The following is a 6,869-nucleotide window of genomic DNA, read 5'->3' on the forward strand; positions in this document are numbered from 1 at the left end:
CCCTCCTGACAATATGCCCAAAGTATGAGAGACGAAGTTTGGCCATCCTGGCTTCCAAGGAGCACTCTGGCTGCACTTCATCCAACACAGATCTGTTGGTTCTTTTGGCAGCCCATAGGGTACCTCTATTTTGGAAGACAAGAATTCTTACTTTGCTGTGATATAACTCATTTTTTCACAGCTCTAAATTTTTGTACAGCTGGATATCCCTCTCCTCCTGTTCTTCTTGCTATTCCGGCCTATAAAAACCCAGGCCATCTTTAAGGATCACCTCAAAGACCATCTCTTGTAAGAATGCTTCTTTCACCCCTCAGCTAGAAACAATTACTTTTCTGAATCCATTCTTTCTTTCTTTATAACTCTTGCAGCTCTTGTCACATTGCTCCTTTTAGCTTATATACTTGTGTAAATTGCAGCTAAAATTGTGACATTCTGTGAAAGAATAGGCTTGCTTCACTAGTGTAAATCCAGGAAATATTAAACAACTTCTTTAAAATCTGCAAAGTACTGTTGTTAGCTGCTGTTGAGTCAGCCACCATCCACTGAAACCTGCTCCGTGTCACAGTATTGGTCAGGAATCGTACCCAGATCTCCTACATGCAAGGCGAGACTTCTACCACTGAACCACAAATGCTGTCCTGCAAAGTATTACTACTCAAGAACTCATCAAGAGCTCAGCTTTAAGCTTCCCTGTAGAGTACTTCATCAAGGAGCTCTGATAGCATACTGGTTATGAGTCAGGCTGCTAACCTCAAGGTCAGCAGTTGGAAATTACCAGCCATTTCATGAGAGAAAGCTTTCTGCTACCATAAAGATGTATAGCCTCAGAAACTCTATACAGGGTCGCAATGAGTCAGAACTGACTCCACGGCACATAACCAAGCAGAGTGCATCATTAGTGAACCGGAGAGACTGTAGACCAGTTGGGATTTGTGAGTCCAGCTGGGTTTGGGAGGTGCTGGGAGTGGCTGCGACATGGGCAAGACTTGCTAACTGGACCTGTGTTTTAGTTTTCTAATGCTGCTATAACAGAAATACCACAAGTGGATGGCTTTAAGAACTAGAAACGTATTCTCTCATAGCTTAGGAGTGTAGAAGTCTGAATTCAGAGCACCAGCTCTAGAGAAAGATACTTGTCTCCTTTAAGTACTGTAGACCCATCCATGGAGTTCCCCAAGTGTGTTGGCATCAATCTTACACTAGATCTAGGAGCTTCACAGTTCAGAGACCCCAGGTCCAAAGGATGTACTCCACTCCTGTCTCTTCTTTCTTGGTGAGAGTAGGTCCCTCCTTCTTTGCTCATGTCTCTCTCCTTTTATCTCTTGTAAGTCCTGGTGTGGTGCTGTAGAATAGGCACTGAACCACAAAGCTGGTTTGAACTGTAAGGTCAGTGGTTAAAATTTACCAGCTGCTCCTTGGCAACCCTAAACAGGGTCACTATGAGTCAGAACTGACTTGATGGCTCTAAACAACAACAACAAGATAAAAGGTGTTGCATGCCACAACTTTGGGAATTTCCACAAATCATTCAGGGTGGTGATGGGAATAAGGGCTCTGGTAACATAGAGGATTACGCATTAGGCTGCTAATCACAAGGTTAGCAGTTCTAATCTACCACCTGCTCCACGAGAGAAAGAAGATACTTTCTGCTCCCACAAAGTTTACAGCCTCGGAAACCCTATGCAGGGTCACTATGAGTTGAAACCAACTCCACCGCACGTAACCACCACCATCCAACTCCTGGAGTTCGGCTGTGGCACTGTAGGATCAGCGCTGGATTGCAAGGTCAGTTTGAATCAAAAGATTGGCAGTTTAAAATCACCAGCAGCTCCTCGGAAACTCTATATAGGATCTCTATGAGTCATAACTGACTCAACGGCGCTTAATAACATCATTCCCACCCTTAATCCTCTTATTGGTTTATCACATCTAATCCCATCATGGAGGATAACTACATCTCAACTGCCACACCACTGAGATTCCTAGCCCACTCAAGATGACACAAAATTTGAACTATAACAACTTGTTTGCAGGAATAGCCTTTGGAAGGACCACACTCTGGGAAACTGTTACTTAGAGATCACCACCCCTCACCATCATTGTCACACAAGTCACCTTGGACATATCTCAAGAGGAAGGGATGCTAGGTTTTTCTATTTAACCCCTGCAACCTCTGATTAATTCCCTCAGGAAACCCAAGGACTCTGCATCTCCTCCACAGGGACTTACAAGGAGACATAGAATGTAACTCAGCTCTGTCAGAGGATGTGGCCTAGGAAAAGAAGGCTACTTCCACATCTGTGGCAGATATGTCTCCATCACAGCTATTTTTTAACTCTCCCAAGTTGTAAGCAAAAATATTTTTTGCAACACATTCACAGGGCATTCTCCCAGTAAATTGCTATGGCTACAGAAGGCAAAAAAATTTTACTGAAGTGACCTCTTGCTATTACCATGGCATTTGGTGACTCTATTTAAGATGATCTGTGAAAGTTCCTGCAGAGTTCTGTTTCCTAGGACAAATGTCACTTTCTATAAAGGCCTCACAGTTATACAACTAACCCCCACCACACACATACACATCAGCTTTAGTGTCCACCAGCTGAGGGATTAGGCTGGATAATCTCTGAAGTCTCTGCTAGCTTCACCATCACAACATCAACTATACACTACACCACTCATGTCCAACACACTGGGTTTATGCATTAAGCCCACTGTTCCCTGAGGCAAAATGATTGGCATGATGTGATCTGGGCATGTCCCTGGAAAACTTTCCATGGGATGTACCTTCTCTCCATCATCGAAACAGGAGCCCTTGCATAAAGGTCAGGATTATTGAGCTGGTTTTGAAAAAAAAAAAAAGTTTTTCCCTAAGGAATGTTTCCTCATTTAAAAAAGTCATAAGTGCTCATTACAGAAAATATAGATAAAATCATACCCCTCAGAGGAATGTTACCTCAATTTTTCTCTGCATTTGTAGTCACGTTATTATTTTTTTTATGTGTTGTTGAGTCAGTTACAACTAACAGACACAATCCTGGTGTGGCGCTGTAGGATACGCACTAGATCACAAGATAGGTTTGAATCACAAGGTTGGCAGTTCAAATTCACCAGTTGCTCCTTGGAAACCCTACACAATGTTGCTATGAGTTGAAACTAACTTGACAGCACTTAACAAAAGCAAAACAAAAAAAATCTATAACAGCATGAAACACTGTCTGGTCCTGTGCCATTCTCACAATTGTTTGAGCCCATTGTTGCAGCTAAGGTGTCAATCCATTTCACTGAGGGTCTTTCTCTTTTTGCTAATCCTTTACTGTCCAAACATATGATGTCATTCTCCAGGGACTGGCCCTCCTGATAACATGTCCAAAGTACGTGAAATCAAGTCTCACTATCCTCACTTCTAAGGAATATCCAATTATACTTTTTTCAAGACAGATTTGTGTTTCTGGAAGTCCGTAGTATATTCAGTATTCTTCACCAACACCGTAATTCAAATGCATCAATTCTTCTCCAGTCTTCCTTGTCTAACTTTTACATTCATATGAGGTGATTTAAAGTTCCAGGGCTTGGCAAGATGCACCTTAGTCCTTAACTGACATCTTTGCTCTTGAACACTTTCTAGACGTCTTTTGTAGCAGATTTACGCAATGCAATGTGCTGTTTGATTTCTTCACTGCTGCTTCCAGGCTGCTGATTGTGGACCAGGTAAAATGAAATCCTTAACAACTTCAATATTTTCTCTATTTATTATGATCTTGTTTATTGGTCCAGTTGTGAGGATTTTTCTTTTCTTTGCAGTGAGGTGCAATCCATACTGAAGGCTATGCTCTTTGAGCTTCATCAGAAAGTACTTCAAGTTCTCTTCGCTTTTAATCAACAAAGTTATGTCAGATGTTAAAGGTTGTTAAAAAATCTTTCTCCAGTCTTGATGCCATGTTCTTATTCGCATAGTCCAGTATCTTGGATTATTTACTCAACATAAAGATTGAATAGTATGTGAAAGGATACAACCCTGACACATCCATTTCCTGACTTTAAGCCATATAGTATCCCCTTGTTCTGTTCAAACACCTGCCTCTTGGTATACATATAAGTTCCAATGAGCTCAATTTAGTGTCTTGGAATTTCTGTTCTTTGAAGTGTTATTTATAGTTTGTTCTCATCCACAACTTGGATACCTTTACATTGTCAATCAGACACAAATAAGCAACTCTCTGGTATATTCTACTTTTAGCTAGAATCCACCTGCTATCAGTAATGGTTCCGTGTCCTCTTCTGAATTCTGCTTGAATTTCTGGCATCCTCCTATTAATGTATTGCTGCAATATACCTTTAGCAAAATTTTACTTATGTGAGATACTGATAATATTGTTTAATAATATCCACATTCTATTGAGTCATCTTTCTGTAATAGGCACAAATAGAGATCTCTGGTTGGTTGATCAGGTAGCTTTCTTTCAAATTTCATGGTATAGACATGAAATTTCTTCCAAACTTCATGGTATGGAGATCTCCAGTGCTGCATCCATTTGTTGAAATATTTCCACTGGTATTCTTTCAATTCCTTAAGTTTCATTTTTGTCAATGCCTTCAACACACCTTGGACTTCTTCCTTCAATACAATTGGTTCTTAATTATATGCTATCTCTTGAAATGGTTGAACCAATTCTTTTTGATACTGTGAATCTGTATTCCTTCCATCTCCCTTTGATGCTTCCTGCGTTGTCCAATATTTTCCTCATGTTGTTGTTGTTATATGTTGTCCAATTGTTTCCAACTCATAGTGATTCAATACTTTGTATAGCAGATTGAAATACTGCCATTCTCAAATTGTTATTCTGTTTGAACCCATTATTGCGGCCACTGTATCAATTCATCTCCATAAAGGTCTTCCTCTTTTTGCTGACTCTTCACTTTACTAAGCATGATGTCCTTCTCTAGAGACTGATCCCTCCAAATAACATTTCAAAGTGTAGGAGATGAAATCTTGCCATCATTGCTTCCAAGGAATAATCTGGTTGTACATTTTCCCTACTGTTGTTGTTAGGTGCTATTGAGTCAGTACCAACTCAGAGCAACCCTATGCACAACAGAACCAAACACTGCCTAATCCTGCACCAATCTCACAATCATTGCTACACTTGAGCCCATTGCTGCTGCCATTTGCCAATCTATCTAATTGGGGGTCTTCCTCTTTTTCAATGTCCCTCCACTTTACCAAGCATGATGTCATTCTCCAGGGACTTGTCTGATGTATGAGAGATGAAGTCTGGCCATCCTGGCTTTTAAGGCACATTCTGGGCTATAATTCTTCCAACACAGATGTATTTCTTTGTTCTTCTGGCAGTCCATGGTACTTTTATATTATCCTCCAAAACCATATTCAAATGTATCAATTCTTCTACAGTCTTCCTTATTCATTGTTCAACTTTCACATGGCTATGAGGCTATTGAAAATACCATGGTTTGGGTCAGGTGCACCTTAGTCCTCAAACTGACATTTTTGCTCTTGAACACTTTAAAGAGGTCTTGTGCAATAGACTTACCTAATTCAATATGTCATTTGATTTCTTGACTGGTGCTTTCATAAGTGTTGATGGTTAACCCAAGCAATATGAAGTTTTGGACAACTTCAATCCTTTCTCCATTTATCTTGATGCTATTTATTAGTTCCATTGTGCAGATTTTTTTTTTCTTTACTTTAAGGGACAGCACATACCGAAGGCTGTGGTCTTCGATCTTCATCAGTGAGTATTTTAAATCCTCTTCACTTTCAGCAAGCAAGGTTGTGTCACCTGCAACCTCCAATTGTTAGTCTTCCTCCAATCCTAATGCCATGTTCCTCTTCATATAATCTAGCTTCTCGACTTATTTGCTCATCATACAGATTGAATAAGGATAGTAAAAGAATACAGACCCGGCACACACCTTTTCTAATTTTAAGCCTTCAGTGTCCCCTTTTTCTGTTCAAACAACTGCTGTTTGGTTTATGTATAGGTTCCTCTTGAGCACAATTAAGTGTTCTGGAACACTCACTCTCCGTACTGTTATCCATAGCTTGTCATGATCCACACAATTGAAAGCTTTTGTGTAGTCAATAAAGCATAGGTAAAAGTCTTTCTGGTATTCTCTGCTTTCAGCCAAGATCAGTCTGATGTCAGCAATGATACCTTTCATTCCACATTCTTGTCTTAATCCAGCCTGAACATCTGGCAGCTCCCTTTTTTGGATTATCTTGAGCAAAATTGTGTTTGCATACGATATTAATGATATTCTCCAGTGTCTTTTACATTCCGTTGGGTCGCCTCTCTTTGGAATGGGCACAAATATAGATAGATCTCTTCCAATCAGTTGGCCAGGTAACTGTCTTCCAAATTTCTTGACATAAATGAATGAATGCCTCCAGTGCTATCTCATTTTGTAGAAAGAGTTCAATTTACTTTCCAATTCCAAGCACCTTGTTCTTTGCCAGTGTCTTCAGTGCACCTTGAACTTCTTCCTTCAGTATCATTGACACTTGATCCTTCCTTCAGCATCATTGAGCATGGACCATTTCTTTTTGGTAGTTAATCTGCATATTCTTTCCATCTTCTTTTTATACTTTCTGCATCATTCAGTATTTTGCTCATAGAATCCTTCCATAATGCAAGCCAGGGCTTGAGTTTTTTCTTCAGTTCTCTCAGCTTGAGAAATGTTGAGCTTGTTCTTTTTTGGTTTTTCAACTGTAGATCTTTGCACATTTCATTATAATATGTGACTTTATCTTTCGAGCTGCCCTTTGAAATTCTCTATTCAGCTCGTTTCTTCATTTCTTCCACATGCTTTAGCATCTCTATACTAGGGATCAAATTTCTGAATCTTTT

This window comes from Chrysochloris asiatica, unplaced genomic scaffold (genome assembly GCF_000296735.1).
Source record: "Chrysochloris asiatica unplaced genomic scaffold, ChrAsi1.0 scaffold00052, whole genome shotgun sequence".
Taxonomy (NCBI): domain Eukaryota; kingdom Metazoa; phylum Chordata; class Mammalia; order Afrosoricida; family Chrysochloridae; genus Chrysochloris; species Chrysochloris asiatica.